This window comes from Astyanax mexicanus, chromosome 23, assembly GCF_023375975.1.
Source record: "Astyanax mexicanus isolate ESR-SI-001 chromosome 23, AstMex3_surface, whole genome shotgun sequence".
Classification (NCBI taxonomy): domain Eukaryota; kingdom Metazoa; phylum Chordata; class Actinopteri; order Characiformes; family Acestrorhamphidae; genus Astyanax; species Astyanax mexicanus.
The window spans coordinates 11,609,165-11,626,293 of NC_064430.1; positions in this window are offsets into that span (position 1 = coordinate 11,609,165).

Here is a 17,129-nt window from a genome sequence, read left to right on the forward strand (position 1 = left end):
CAAGAGCTTCATTCTTTTTTAATAGCCTCGAAACTGATAAATCCCTTTTGTCATTATCAATACAATCAATCTTTGGGGCTTCAAAGGTCATAAGTAATAGGCCCTACATTGCGTAATTGAATAATTAATACGTTAACCTTATTAAGAAATGAATGGAAGGACAAATTTGCTTTTCCTTTCTAAACCTGCCACTAATGACCAATGAGAACTCTCGAGGTAATTATATTCATCATAATTAGCGCATAATAATGAGCGATTAAGCATGCCGGAGTGGATAAAGGGAAAGTGCTTCGTTCTTAATTGCCGAACATGAACGCCGTCTCATAATCTCCATTGTCTTTAATTGTTTGTAATTGGCTCGGTTTATGGGAGTGATTAATTTCATTAATCTGCGCCAAATCTTTCTGGGGTTTTTTTTGTGACAAAAAAAAAAAAGAGTTTGATGGTAATCCTTGATATGAATAACTGAATCCTTGAATCCCAAAATTTACAAAAGCCTGTATCCATGCTTTTTTACATTGAAATATTAATTAATATTTCCTACTTACGTGTTTCACTTTTTCATTGTGTGACCTACAAAAACTAACTAATCTAAATATAATAATGCAATAAACAAAAAAAATGAATACTATGCAGTATAAATAATATACAATTAATGTAATAAATAATACAAATTCATTTGCTACATTTTCTCACAACAACTTTCAGAGTTTAGTCCAGGTCCCCATAAACTAAAACCGTGAATATGGTGTATATATATACTGCCACATGCATCATATAGCAATTATAAATATATCACCTATTATGAGTTTAGGACTTTAAAAAGCTGTAGCTTTTTACACTGTAGGCTATTTACTGGGAGTTTGTATCAGGGAGTTTGTTTCTGCTAGACTGTTTCTTTCTTTCCTCTTTCTTTACCAGCAAATACCTGAAAAAAAAGGATAAAAGTAAAAGTCTAAAGTTAAAAGGCCTTATAATGCCTGAGAGAAAAGACCACTACAGTTAAAGAAGTATTCAGTAGGAAATGAGAGTGAGTGTGTGAAATAGCTACAGCAGTCCATTTTCAAAACACCACAGAGAGTTGTCCTGCCCCGCCCACCCCTCCCCACTACGAAGCTCACTCGGGTTGCCAAGTTGAGGAGGCTGAATCTACACAAGACGAGTTCAGTAACTTCTACCATAGCAAACAACGACGAGTCAATGAGACGAGATGTGACACGCCTGCTCCTCTGTTGTGATTGATTGCAGTTCACATTAGCGTGTGTAGCGTGATTGCATTAGCCAATGTAGTCAAGAACATTTTAGCTAACCTTGCTAACCTACCTAGCTCTCTCAGGTACGCCCTGCCTTGTTATTCCAGCTGCAAACAGACCACTGATATAAGGCAAGTCAAGTCAAGTAGTTTTATTGTCAATACTGCATATGTACAGGACATACAGAGAATTAAAATTACGTTACTCTCCTTCCCAAAAATTACAGCAAGTACAGAAAATAGATATATAATATAAAAGAACGGGAGACACTATATATACAATACAACAAGGACACAGTAGACATACGTGAGTCAGAAGACAATAGTGCAATAATGATGGGGGTGAAAATAATATATATAATATAAAGAATGAGAGACACTATATGTACAATACACAAATAGACATACTTAAGACAGAAGACAATAGTGCAAGTGATGGGGGGTGATTAAGATGGGATGACAGTACAAGCATAAACAGAACCCGTATAAAACAGTAGTGCAAATATGGTATAATAGCTTAAGGCTTGTAAAGTGAATATAATATAAAGGAGAGTGAATATAACATGAATATATGTGTGAATATAATATAAATATATGTGTGAATATAACATAAATAATATAAATGAGAACACTAATTAATTAACTAACTAATTAACTAATTAATATATTTTTTTTATTATTAATTTAAACACCAGTCAGTAGTAAGCTAACCTAGTGCTTGTGATAAATTACCTGACTAAATTAGCTATAGCCAGTTAGCTTACCTGTTCTGGAGAAAAGTAGCCAGTTAGGTTTTGTGGTATACAGCAATATTTAGCAACGCAAACATGGTATGGTTTAGTTTTATTTAGTTCATGCTATTAATTGTTTTTTGTCCCTCTCCCTCAAATACAGACCAGAAGTATCAGAATTAAAAATGTTTTAATCATAATATTACTCTTAAATTAATCACTAAATATTGTTGTGATTTAAAAAAAAAAAAAGCAATTGACACCATTAATACCAAAATGATTTCATAGTTCCAATCTAAGTATGATTATTTAAATCTTAGCCTTAATCCTAAATCTTAAACTCTGAAGAAATGGTTCTTTTGCGAATCCAATTTTTTAATCAATAAACACCACTAGATTAAACCTATCTAAACCCTCTAAACTCATTCAGCTTTGTAGAAAAATAGCAGAAAGGTGTCTCATCTCTTGCTTTGTCTTCTTCTTTGTCTCTCTCTCTCTCTCTCTCCCTTTTCCTCTGTGCTGTATCGGGTTCAGCCTTTTCTGATCAATGCATCGATTGCTGATGAAACAGCAGCCTGATCAATATGCTCTTAATGGGAGTTTGCTGCCCAATCAGGAGCTCTTTAAATCAAGAAGAACTCTTCAATGGAGTATCTGCTTGCTATCACGCTTGTCACATTATATTCATCCATGATGCACCAGACTGCTATTATTTTGAGGCCAGTACCTTTAGGACTGATTGCAATTTGTGGTAGCCATATTGCTGACTGGCACTGGGTCAAGCTGATGAAGCTGATGAAGATTGTTGTAGTGTAAATTTTTCTTTCACTTTTCACTAGAGCTGTAAGATAAATCGTATTTTTGTTTTCAATATCTTGATTTTTCACGATAAACACATTGAAAGAAAGAGCTGCGATAATATGGTGAAAAACAACAAACTCAAATTGCATTACCTGCATTCTGCAACAGAGGAAGTTCTTCTCGATGCAGCCTTTGCAAACCTAATATAACTAGGCTGGAGGTAGATTGAGGTAGAGTGATAAAGAGCAAGGAAGTGTGATGTACAGTGAAATAGAGTGAGGTAGAGAGTAATAGATTGAGGCTGAGTGATATTTAGATTTATATAGAGGAGAAGGTGAAGAAAGATAGTAAGATAAGACTAACTTACTATCTAAAGGTAGACTGAGGTAGAGTGACAGCTAGGCAGAGTGAGGTAGTGTGAGGTACAGTGCGGCAGAGTAATTCAGAACAGAGTAGTGCAAGGTAGAGTAAGGAAGAATGCAGTAGAGTGAGGTAAACTGAGGTAGAGCAAGGTAGAGTGAGGTATATTGAGATAAAGTCAGGGTAAAATTTGAATTAGGTAGTATGACATAGGGGATAAAATGAGGTACAGCAAAGTAGTGCAAGGTGGAGTGAGGTAAGATGAGGTAGAAAAAGGTAGAAAGAAATGGACTGAGGCAGAGCAAAGTAAAGTGAGGTAGATGTAGTTAGAGTGAGGTACAGCGAAGAGTATGACAGTAATTCAGAACAAAGTAGAACAGAGTGGAGTGAGGTATATTGAGATCAAGCAAGATAAAGTGAGGTAGAATGGCATAGTGGGAGGTAGAGTGAGGTACAGCAAAGGAGCGCAAGTTACAGTGAAGCAAATAGAAGAATAAAAGTAGGAAGATGTAGAGTGAATTAGAGTGAGGCAGAGCAAGGTAGGTTAAGGTAGAGGAAAATAGAGTGAGGTAGAGTGAGGCAAGAAAAAGGTAGAAAGAGGTGGAGTGAGGCAGAGAAAGGTATATTGGTGTAGAGGTAGTTTAAGTGAGTCACAGTGAGGCAGAGGTAGAGCAAGGTAGAGTAAGGTACACTGAGATTAAGCAAGATAAAGTGAGGTAGACATAGTGGTAGAGTGAGGTACAGCAAAGTAGTGAGAGGTAGAGGAAGGTAAAGTGGAGTAGGATTAGGTAGAGTGAACTAGAGTGAGGTGGAATAAGGTAGAAAGAGGTAGAGTGAGTGAAAGGGGGAAATTGAGTGTGGAGTGAGGAGTGAGGAGTGAGGCAGAGCAAGATAAAGTGAGGTAGAGTGAGGCAGAGTATGGTATAGTAATTCAGAACAAGGTAGAACAAGGTGGAGTGAGGCATCGACATAATGCAAGGTAGAGTGAGGTAAAATAGAATGAGGTAGAGTGATTCAGAGTGAGGTAGAATAAGGTATAAAGAGGTAGAGTGAGGCAGAGCAAGGTAGAGTTAGGTAGAGTGAGGCAGTGAAAGGTAGAGTGAGGTAGAACGGGGTCTACAGTGAGTGTAAACACCAAACTATTTCTTAACCCGGGTAAAAAGAGTGTAGTCAAACCATGTGCTGAAAAAAAGAACTTTTAGGATCTTAAATTGATTAATTTATTTATATTTTTATTTATTGTGTTCTATATGAATATTATGATATCCAACAGTGTTGTTGTGGCACATCAGATTGCGTGAACTCTTTCTGTTCACAGGAGAATACTTTCTTGTCATCAAAATAAGCCAGCAAAGCTTTTTTTTTTTTTTTTTTTTTTTTTTTTAGATGTTAAGACGATATCATTCTGTTCCTTGTAATTTCAGCCAGACAGTTGAGGTCTCCTCCTACCTGTCTCCACGCTTTTCACTGGAATTGGTTCTGCTTGGCATTACTTGCCTCTATTACCATTATTTGCTAGCGTGGCCTAGTTTTACTGTAGGTGTGCGTAAGTGTGTGTATCGGAGCTGAAGGTAGGGAGCAGCCCCATTGATTAGGGCGATAATGAGGAGGTTAATGGAAGGAAAAGATAGGGAAGAGATCACACCTGGGATAATTACGGCGCATTCTCACCAGGGGTCCGCAGCCCGAAACCCCTATATGGGCTCGTACACACAGTACTTAGGAGCGTAACAGCCTTTAAATACAGGTTACCTTGAGTGTGTGAGTGTATGCGTATGCTGTTTTGTGACTGTGTAGGTGTTTTAAGCTAGATAACGGTAATTTGCACATGGACATTCAAAGGACAGTTTAGTTAAGAGCGGAATTAGAGCCTTGCGAGTGTGTGTCCATCTACAAGATTACACTAAGCAACAGTGCTGTGTTTATTTCTGAAGTTTGCTAATACATGCTAGCAGCTAGCAAGCTGGACTGCTTCTAAAAGGAAACTTTTAGTTAGATTCTATGCATCTTAACGTTACATTCTGCGTACGTGAAAATGAGTGAAAAACAAGACAATGTGCGTAATGGATGTGATCTGCATCAGTAGTTTTTCCAGGTTTTCCAGGATGCTGAGATGTAGAGTAAGAGGAAGACTGTAATTAGCCTACATTAGGTAGGTCAAACTGGGTTCTGTCTAGGTCACAGGTCTGCAAAGCTTGGTGCTTTTCGTCTTCTAAAACGGTTAATTGTGAGAAAGAATGATGAAGTCTGCAGAGCCTGAATGGTGACCAGAGTGGTATTCTTCACTAAGGTGGTCCATATTTCCTTATATTCCTTTCACACATACATTTTTAGTCAGGTATCTACTCATGAGAATGGTTTAAGTAGAACCAGAGACAACATTCTGGTAGAGCTGACCCAACATCTTACATAGAAAATACAACATAGAAGTGATATCTACAATACCGCCAATAAGCTAAATGTTAAGGGTTTGTGTACGCTCTAAAATTTTAATGGAACTCTTCTATTAATTATGCCCATGCTTATAAAATATATAAAGCCCCTCTGCATTGAGTTGTAGATCAGTGGAATTGCATTCTCTTGAATATGGGTGCTCCATCCAATACATGTTTTGAGGAATGAATGATGGAGTTGTAAATTAGGTGCAGAGGTAACATCCTTTTTGCTAAATGCAACCAAATTCCCGCCGGAATGCTCCAAATTCTAGTAGAAGGCCTTCCCATGATAGATACTCTTGATTTGAATGAGCAGGAGTCTGAATACTTTTATCATACAGTGTAGTTTTACATGAAAACTGAATACTTTTGTCATACAGTGTAGTGTTACATGGAAACTAAGCTAATATTAGTTTATAATTTTGAACCAGAATAAGACTAATAATAAAATATTGAAAAATAATAAAAGTATATTATATTATAGCTTAGACTTGATAGCACCAGGAAAAAAACAAGCTTGCTATAGGAGACCACCATGGTCACCCAGTTTAAAATAAATAGGGTAAAATGTTGGCACAGCATGTATAACCCCTCAACTGTTTGTCTGTTGTGTGATTGCTGCACTGTTAGCATACTTTGGAGGCGATGGGTTTGGTGGGCTCAGTGGGCATCCTCTTTCTGTTTTTGGTGTAATTTTTTGTTTTGGTGTTTATTTAGCCTGGTGTTGGACTGGAGGGTGGATAAGGGTTTGCCTTGTTATTTTGTCATTTCTGTTAAATCTCTTTGTTAAAATTTAAAAAGTTGAACAGGAACAGGACTATGGCTTAGCCTCATGACCAGTGTTGGGCACGTTACTTAAAAAAAAAAAGTAATTAGTTCTAGTTACTAGTTACTTCTCCAAAAAAAGTAACTGAGTTACTCCACTATAAAAGTAACTAGTTACCAGTAAAAGTAACTATTGCGTTACTTTTGTGTTACTCGCCCCCGTAACACCCACCTCCCACACCCTGGCCCCCACCTTCTCAGAGCGTGTTTCATAAGCCAGATGAATAGACTGCACGGCAAGTACCTGAATAAAGGTTTGTCCATAACAAATTTTTCGTTCAGGGACATAATGTGCACTCGACGTGCACGTTTTTACCTTTGACCTCAGTGAGTTTGAAACAGTGTCGGTATGTCCACTGGAGTCTTTCTCACTCGCCATCTCTCGCTATGCGCTGTAAACACCCGCCACTATGCATGCGCTCTAAACACCCACCCACCTATATATATATCTTAGCCAATCATTGCTTAGGCGGTTATCTCATCCTCCCCTCCCTTGTGACTCACACACACAACGCGCACACACACACACACACACACTTGCGACTTTTTCTGTATGTGCGAAGTTAAAAAAAAAAGTTCGTTGAGTGGATAAAGTAATGTGCAGTAACGGGGTGTCGGAAATGGTAACGGCGTTATAGTGACAGTCAGAGTAATTAGTTAGATTACTCGTTATTGAAAAAAGTAACGACGTTAGTAACGGCATTAATTTCAACGCCGTTATTCCCATCACTGCTCATGACACCCCCACCTTCTCATACATTCCAGCATACATTTCAGAGAATTGTTGCAAACTTAGATAGTAATAGCAAAACTTATGGAGCCAATACGGATATATGTATGTATAAAGGTCTGCAGAGCTCCTTGTTTTGAACCATGGTCTGCCAGCCAGTCCCAGAAAGTGTGATTTATTCCACAGAGTGTTACTGTTCTTGTGTTTTTGGTCTACAATGTTCTTCAAGGATCTTCTTAGCCTTTCTTTCCATGTTTAGCATTTAGCACCATTGCCAAGCTTTGAATGAGGCTGATTTGGATGGCAACTCCAATGGGATGTTTGTGAAGTAAGTGCCTGTGTGTGTGTGTGTGTGTGTGTGTGTGTGTGTGTGTGTGTGTGTGTGTATTTAGCCTCTCCAGGCCACACTTGGCTGTGACTTGGGGGAGACGCAGCAAGTGCCAGGCTTCTTACTGTGAATATCAACAAGAGGGTTCTGGGTGGGGGGGTAGGGGGGGTTTGTGTGGCTGAGGAAAAGATAGGGAGGGGCAAACCCCTGGTAAAGGAAGCCATAAAAAAACAGCAAACCACGCTGAAAAGAAGCCAGTGTGTGGTCATTCCTGATGAAGTGACTCTGTATGCATTCATCTGTATACGTAAAGCCGTATGACTCAACATTCGTGTAAGAACACTTATTGTTAAGCGTGCATTAAAACAATATTGGCGATGAGTGTTCACACACACACACACACGCACACCTGACTGGCATTATTTAGGCATGTGAGAGAGGCAGGAAATGAAGTGTGTGTTTGTCTGTGACGCCACAGCTGCCACACGGCGAATCACTCTGCGTTACTCACAAAGCATGTGTTAGCTAGAGTGCTTCTGGAACTGTGCTATTTTTAAACACGCATGGATCCGATTCAAAACTGACTCCGGATCAGGATTCTAAGAGGATTTTTTTTTTTTTTGCAAGGGTAAAGGTGAGGATTAAAAAAATAAATAAATGTCAAACCGACCTTCCACAAGATTACATCAAGCAACACTGGCCTCATGTCAAAGATTGCTAATCCATTAAAACTGTTTCAGAGTTTCAGAGAGACAGTGTTTTTAGCATTTTTAGCATCTTATTTGTGACAAAACTGAGAGAAAACTAAGAGAAAAAAGCAACACTTCTCTGTTTAGCCAAACAGTAAGGATGTGTTCTCTTCACAAGATCAGCATTTAGTGCTCCATAGGTGTAACATTGTGTAGAATGTGTAGAACTACAATTTAATACCAATTTAAGGGTTTTCTGACCGTACACAAGATTACATCAGGCAGTATTGAGTCATCTAAAAGACTGCTAATCTGTAAAACTAGCATCATCAGAAAAAAGGTGTTTATAGCATTTTAGCATCCTATTTGTGACAAAAACTGAGAGAAAACTGAGAGAACTTTCTAGGTTTAGCCAAACAGTAAGGATGATTTATCTTCACAAGATCAACATTTAGTGCTCTATAGGTGTAACATTGTGTAGAATGTGTAGAACTACAATTTTAACACAAATTTAAGGGTTTTCTGAACGTCCACAAGATTACATCAGACAGTATCATCTAAAAGACTGCAAATCTGTAAAACTAGCATCAGAAGAAGAAAGTGTTTTTAGCATTTTTAGCATCCTGTTTGTGGAAAAAACTGAGAGAAAAGGTGTAACATTGTTTAGAATGTGTAGAACTACAATTAAATACCAATTTAAGGGACTGTCCATAAGATTACATCAGGCAGTATTGAGTCATCTAAAAGACTGCTAATCTGTAAAATTAGCATTTAGCATTTATAGCATTTTAGCATCCTATTTGTGACAAAAACTGAGAGACATTTCTCGGTTTAGCCAAACAGATTCACATTTAGTGCTCAATAGGTGTAACAGTGATTGGAATGTGTATAACTACAAATTTAATGCCAGCTAATGGTTTTACTTCCTCAAAGTGTCAGTATCAAAGTGAGTGTCAGAGTGAATGTCCACAAGATTTTCATCAGGGAGCATTGCGTCATCTAAAAGATTGCTAATCTGCACAACTAGTATCAGAAAAAAGTTACTGTTTTTAGCATTTTTAGCATCATTAGCATTTTTGTGTTGTGCTCTGCAGTGCTCATCAAGGGCCGCACCCTTTTTTCTTTATATTAGTTTGGCAGGTGTACATCTACCAAGTAAACCCATATAGAAAAGGAACACGTAATAGTGTAATAATTATATAATAATAAAACCATATATTTTGCTAAATGCTCTATCAGCTATTAGTTTTACATGGTAGGTAATGCAAGCTGATGGCTTAAAATATTTTTAAAAATCTGAAAGGAAAAGGGACAGTTTTCTGTTTAGCCACACATTTAAGGATGTGTTTCTTTTTATAAGAGTTATTTATATTACTTTAGTTATATATTGAAGCTTTTTTAGAGCCCTATTTGCAAATAAAGTGATAACAATGTGGTAAATGCTTTGTATAATGTTTTATTTGTTTGTTTTGTTTTGTTTTGTTTTTTTTTATGTGAGGTACTATGAGGTAAACCTAAACTTCAAGATCTAATGGAAAAAATTAAAATAATATTTATTATAAAGATATTATGGCAGGTTTCTAACATATTCTAAGTGAACCCAAATGAAGTATATGGCAGTAGGTTCTTGTTATATTAGTTGTATTCTGTCATAGCTAAAAGAAAAAGTTACAGCTTTGTGTTTAACCACACAGTAAGAGTGTTTATATTTATATATTTATTAAAGTTTCTTTAGTCCTCTATAGCACTAATTTTCTATAGAGAGAGATGTTATAGAGGTTCTATAGAGGATCAAAACTGTAAAACAATGTTTTGTGAATAAGATTTAAGAGTTTATGGAACCTTTGGCTCTCTTTCTATTCGTGTGTGACAGTGTGTTTTTTTATACAGTGTGTGTGTGTGTGTGTGTGAATGAGACAGCGCAGGCAGCTTTCTCAAACGCAGCTCCGCATATCTTTCCTTCCTCTTTTCTCCCTCCAGACAGTGGCGGATTCAAAACCGCCAAAACACCACATCCACCTAATGTGCTTGTTTTAAAGAACAAATAAAAAACAACAGAAAACACTGGAACTGAATATATTCTCCCCCATTTCTGGGTGTGGAATGGATGTGAATGAGACAGTAAATATTTTAAAGCAGTTGTTTGATGTCTCTCTCTCTCTCTCTCTCTCTCTCTCTCTCTCTCTCTCTCTCTCTCTCTCTCTTTCTCTTTCTGTTTCTGTCTCTTTCCCCCTTTTGACTGTGTGGCAGGGTTCCAAAATAACAGTAGCTTCTCGTTAAATTCAGCAGTTATTCCAGCAATGCACAGGAAATATTTAGGGTCATATCGTCACACACACACACACACACACACACACACACACATTCACACATACCATGGTTTCAACCTCTGAAATGGACACAGGAAAAATATTTTAGTTTTCTTTATTAAACTTTCCCAACAATTTGTTCAATTTGTTCCATTATTGAATTTGTCTATTGCCCTGACCTCCTGTTTTGTCTTGTCCTCAAGCCTTTGAACCCTACGGACCTTAAAAATCCCCATATCTCACAGTTAATGTGTGTGTGTTACTTACATAATCATTTTATCATAGTAGGTACAGAAAAAGTTCAATGGGTTAGTAATTATTTGACTACCTTATGTAATATGTAATTATGTATTGTTGCTGTCTTGTTGCTTAAAAAGCATTAAAACATTTGTATTTATTACAGTACACATTTATTTGTGTTTGTGAAAATGTAGTACCAGTACTTTTTTTCAGAAAAAGAATTATATATATATTTATTTTTATTTTTTATTTTTTATTTTCTTTTGTGCATCATGATTAATCTGGCAATCCTTAAATTTAGTTAAGATTTCATAAGTGGATGGACCAATAAAATGCTCCAAAATATTACCTGGAATAAAATCTTTTCTCATTTTTCTCTCTTAAGTACTGTAAAGTTACTTAACTTAAATATTACTAGGTGTATTGAGGTCAGAAGTTTGCAATATTTTGGGGTAAAATGGTTTTGACTGTCCAATAAAACTAACAATATCAAAATATTATAAATGTCAGGATAACACTTTACAATAGAACAATAATTAATAATATATAATTAATTACCAGAGCTTACGACAGAATGTCTCAGCTAATTAAGGCACTAGTTAAGACTAAGATGTAAATTATTACAACTTTTTAAACTAATGTCTCAATTTTTTATATTATTTACAACATTCTCAAACATTAAATTGTATTCATGTTTAACAATGTCTTTGTTAACAAGTTTCAATTAATAATTAGTTAACCATACATTACTTAACCATTTAACAGTGTTTATCACAGCTGTAAGTACTTTCATTTGTGAGTAATGTCAGTTATAAATGATAACCGTTAAACATTAACTCTTAACCTTAACTATTGTTCATCTTTTTATTAGTTATTCATCATAGTTAGTACTAATAAGTACACCTTCAACTTCGGCAGGTCAGCCTGCATGTTGTAGTTTCTGATTTTTCACACTATTTTATGTGTATTTGTCATATTCTGAAACTTTTTCTGACCTTAAACACACACAAATGAATGATTAGCACCCTCCTAACCTCACCCCAGCTCTCTCACATTCACTCACTTGCTCTCTTTCTCTCTCTTTTTGCTCATCTCTCTCTCTATCTGACTCTCTCCAGGCCCATTGGGGTGGATCAATACTTCCCACAATTCTGTGTGCTGTCTTGTCCCTCTGTTGCTTCATGGAAGCTAAAAATCAAAAGCGGTAACACAAAGTCATGTCAGAGAATGACTTCAGAGGTGTGTGTGTGTGTGTTTATGTTTGTTTTATTGACCTTGTGGGAACAACTCTTACAGTACATTGTGGGGACATTTGTTGTCGTTTCTAAAGTTAGGTATAATTGTCTTGGTTTATTTATTTATTTGTTTGAGATGCCTAGAAAACAAAGAAAAACAAATGAACAGCATCTTGGAAACTTGAAATTACCGTCAGTTTCAGTATGTTTATTTCAGTTTCAGAGTTTCAGAGGTTCATATTCTATATAATACAATCAGATAATACAATATTGTTTGATGGGACCTCACGCAAAGATAGTAATAAACTTGTGAGTGAGTGCGAGACAGAGTGTACTCTGTCTGGGAACAATACCTAGTGAAATACAAGATGATTTACGATACTGGTTTTATTTTAATTGACTGGCTGTTTGATTGATTTTGTTTGTTTAATTATTTAAAAAAGCAGCTTATGTTAAGTTTAATGATTTAAAATTAAAGTCTGAAAACAGTTTAGCGTTTTTTTTTCTTTGGTTTGACCTCTGGTTTGATTTATTTAAGTAACCCCAATGTTTATCTATGTTGTATATAATGTGATGTGGTGAAAACAAAACCTCACAGATAGTAATATGTCAGCATTTGTGTGTCTGTGTGTGTGTGTGTGTGTGTGTGTGTGTGTGTTCATTGACCTTCCCTGACAAATACTGCCTGCTCTGTGTCCTCAGAAATAACCCACCAGATGTGTTTGAATTCCAGTGAGTTATTTACGGTGGCTGAGGAGCATCTTTACGTGGGCTTTTTTTTTTTTTTTTTTCACTCATCTCTTTCTCGCTCTCGCGCTGTTTTGTTCACTGTGTGTGGCTGGCTCTTTGTTAAGCTTCCTAGGCTCTTTCTATATACTACCGTGGTTCCAGTAATCACCGTATTTGTGTAGTGCGCCTAGATGACTGGGGACATTGCGTTGCGGGTACAGTACATTTAAAGTATAATTTTAAGTTTTTCTTTTCCCCGGCTCTTGCAAATACATAAACACGTTCATTGTTTTTTGATGCCTATGATTTCTTCAAGATGTTTTCTGGCCTGCTTTTAAGCTCCTTCCCTGCCTCGGATTGTAAGTGAAGTGTATCGGCATAATTTCTCCCGCTCGCTGCAGCGGCTAACAAACGGAGGAGCTGCTGGCTACTCCAAATATCATCCGTCAATGTCATAAAGGAGCGACGTGGATTAGCTTCAAAAGGGGCCAGATGTCATTTTTAGCGCCTTGGAGAACCACTTTATTCCTCACTTTAAGTTAAGCTTGAGTGTACTTCATCAAAACTCAATCACGAGGACCTCATGTGTATACAGTGATAGTATCCAGAGAGAAGCAGCACACTGAAAAAAAGAAACATTACTAGTTTTTAATGCAGAAAGTTGCAGAAGTGACCTTACTTAAGTCCCTATGATCTCTGCAATGATAAAACTGTGGAATTGGGGCTTAAATGGATTTCAAATATGAGAAAATACAAAACAAATGCAAATCGAAATAGGAAAAATTGAATTTTTCTATAGAAAAATACATAGATTTCACAGGGCCCACAAAGTCATTCTAGGGTGTTTTAAAGTAAAACTTTAAAATTGCACCAAAAAATAGCTCTTTGGACTGTACAAGAAGATGCATGCACTTTTGTATTCCACAAATTTGATTCTTTTCACTCATATTCTACATTTTTTATCATTATTATTAATTTAACTTCTGATTTAACATGATAAAACATTTCTTATAACTGTTTAACTCTAATGCACAGGGTTAAACTGCCACATACTGAACAGTTGAGTGCTTTTTTAGATATGGGCCTTTTAATAAAGAGTCTAGAGAACATTTTGTAATGTTCATAGATCCAGGGATACTGTAAAGATTCTGCTGTATATAAATGAAGATTTCTTTTTTTTAAAGACCCATATACCATACTGTCCATCTGAGGACCTCCCCCTGCTTTTACTTGACCCTGAGAGACAAGTCCATTCTTTCTTTCTTTTTTTCTTTCCTTTCTTTCTTTCTTTCTTTACAAAAGCAAGAATATACAATCAGTGTGTACAGTGAAGGCCTGTCTTCATTCTTGTGTATCATGTATTTTACTCAAATCTTATTGTTTTTGATACCATGGCATTGTTTCTTTTTTCTCTTTGAAGAACCTGTTCTAAAAGTAGTTATAAAGTTACTGACAGTTCTATACAGAACTTTTTGAAGATCTTTTAGCTAAAACTGTAGGTATATTAAAAATATGTGGGATCATTTCTCAATGGGATCATTTCTCAATGATATACACGCCCGCAAATCTTTACTTCATACAGTAGACTGTTGTTTTTTCTTTTCTTTTTTTATCTGGCCTGAAAATCGTTTTTTTTTCCCCCAGTAAACATCATAGAAGCCTGGTAAACGCATAAGTTTGTGTGTGGCAAGCTCCAATCGTCCACTCCAACTACAGCATACTGAGAGAGAGAGAGAGAGAGAGAGAGAGAGAGAGAGAGAGAGAGAGAGAGACTGCGAGATCAACAGATGTAGACAGATGACCCTCTTACACTTCGGTGGCACTTTTTTTTTTTTGGTCCAAGCTCTGAACTGTTTGCTTGCTCTCTTTGACTCCAGCCAGCTCCAGCTGAGAGAATGCAAAAACAAACACGCCTCGCTGATAACGAGTGATGCGGCAGGAATTGTGTCACAACCACAATCAGACCGACAGAATGTGGTGTGGTAAAGTGGGGTGTGTGGGGGGTACGGAGGAGGGTGGAGAGAAGCACTAGAGGACAATAGCTCCACTCTGATCTCTTAATTAATGGAGAGCTTTCTCTGCCAGGCCAGGTACTGCATTTTAATGCTGCATCTCTCTTACTCGCTCTTCTCTTCTTTTACTATCTGTTGTTTGGCTTTTTCACAAACACACACACATACATACACACATATACACATTTATATAGCTTATGTGAAAAATGTGCACCTTGTTTTATTATACAGTAAAATAGTTATGATTATTTTTCGCTTGTCTGGTCTGTCATTTTTTATCACTTTTTAGGAACTTGCTTTTTTTTCTCTGAAATTAATATTTTATTTCTGTTTATGTTTCAGAAATAGGCTACAACTAATCAAGCCTTACAAATTACAATCCATAATTCTGAAAAATTAATTATTACTGGTGTCAAAAGGTTTTTAAAAGAAGCAAGTTAACAAGTAGAAAATACAGCCATCAGCAGCCGCTCGATGATCTGTGTCATCTGTTTATGGCAGATGGTCACTGCGGAGCCAGCGGCCACCACTGACCGTCACAGCTGCGATGAAGCCAAACACCTTTCACCATACTTTACACCATACATGAATTCAGGGGGCTTTCTCTCAGCTGACCTCTTCAAATGCATCAATCCACATCCTAGTTTTCCCATTTAAGTTCCCATTTAAGTTCCCATTTAAGATCTTTTTTCTCAACCCCTTTTATTTCCCTTGCTTCATACTTAATGACAAGCTTTCTCTCTTCTCTCTAAAGTGCTGGCCCCCTACACAGCGGTTGTCAATTTATAATCAATGTATTGATCATAATGCAGTCCCTTTATCTCTCTCTCTTTCTTCCTTTCTTTTCTCTGTCTCTCTCTCTTTTCCCATTTTATCTTTCCACATGGGTGCAAGTCACTGTGATAACGATACAAACCTACAAATAAACACTGTTGGAGAGGGCTGTGATGAGAGGCACCATCTTCACTTCCCTTAAAAGACTTTCAGTGTTTACACAGTGCAGGACTCCAAACACACATACACTCACACACACACACACGCACACACATACACACACACACGCACACAAACACGGGGGCAACATGTTGTATGTGTGTGTATTAGACAGAGAGAGAAAAAGATACTTGTACATTATCTGTACATACAGACAATTTATATCTATCTATCTATCTATCTATCTATCTATCTATCTATCTATCTATCTATATATATGTATATGTATATATAGATAGATAGATAGATAGATAGATAGATAGATAGATAGATAGATAGATAGATAGATAGATAGATAGATTGATTCATGATGATGATGTCCAGCTGATCCAGTTCTTCCCCTACTCGCTTGGTGGCTTCTTTTTGGATGCGTAATGATCCATTATCGCCGATCATGTTGAATGATGAGCGTGCGCGCTCCCGTCGCATCGACCGGACTGGCGCGCGCGCTTGGCACCCTGTATCCTCTCCCTATGTCAACCCCTCTCTCACTCTTAACATGCTCTGCTCACGCGGTGAAGCTCGCTCTGGAGTTTGTAGAAAGTAAAATTGTTGTTAGTTGATATGTAAAATTACTGTACTGTCGTTGTTAATAGTTTTTTGTCTTTTAGGACTAAAACATTTAATCAGCATAATTTCAACACAATTTCCATACACTCTACACACTCACACACACACTTAATCTCCTGGGGCCTTGTGAACCCAGTGCTTTTAGAGCTTTGCGCAGGCACGAAGGAAGCACGTGGATGTTTTGTTGTATGATTTTGAAACCACCTAGATGCACTACCTAATGTTTTGCAGTGTTTTAAGATTTTTTATGGTTTATTTAAAAATATAAATGATCATAATTGATAGATAGATTTTAAATGTTTATTAAAATTCATATAATGATTATAATACTTTATATTTTTTTAATTGTATATGTTTTCCTTTTCCACTATTTCCTTTAATTCCATTACCTTTCATATTTCAAAGTATTTCTTTTTTTTTTTTGTAATACATATTTATAATCAAGATGTGTAAATACCCCCACTCCGGCTGACAGGAGATTTAACGTTATTTACCGGGAATTTCTTTCTGTGTGCATAACACTCCGATACGACTTAAAACAGCATATCATGTGTGTTTTAAGGCTCAGGTGGGATATTGATTTCCCCTCAGTGTATCCGCTTGGTCCAGCCCAAAGTGCCTGAGCTTGTCGTCCGTTTCCCACCTCCACCCCCCACCCCCTAGCGTTTCCCTCCTTTCTTTCATTAATAAGTAAATAACACGCGCCCTAAGTACGACACTATAGAAGAGCTGATCCATCTCGCCCGCAGCAGCTCGTTAAATATTCAGGGAAAAATAATGGCATCCGAGGCATCACCTATAGTAACGTTATTATCTTCATTTCTCAACATCAGCCCGACTGATGGCTTCGTTTGTCTTTTGCTGCCCATAAATCTCCCGCTGTACAGGAT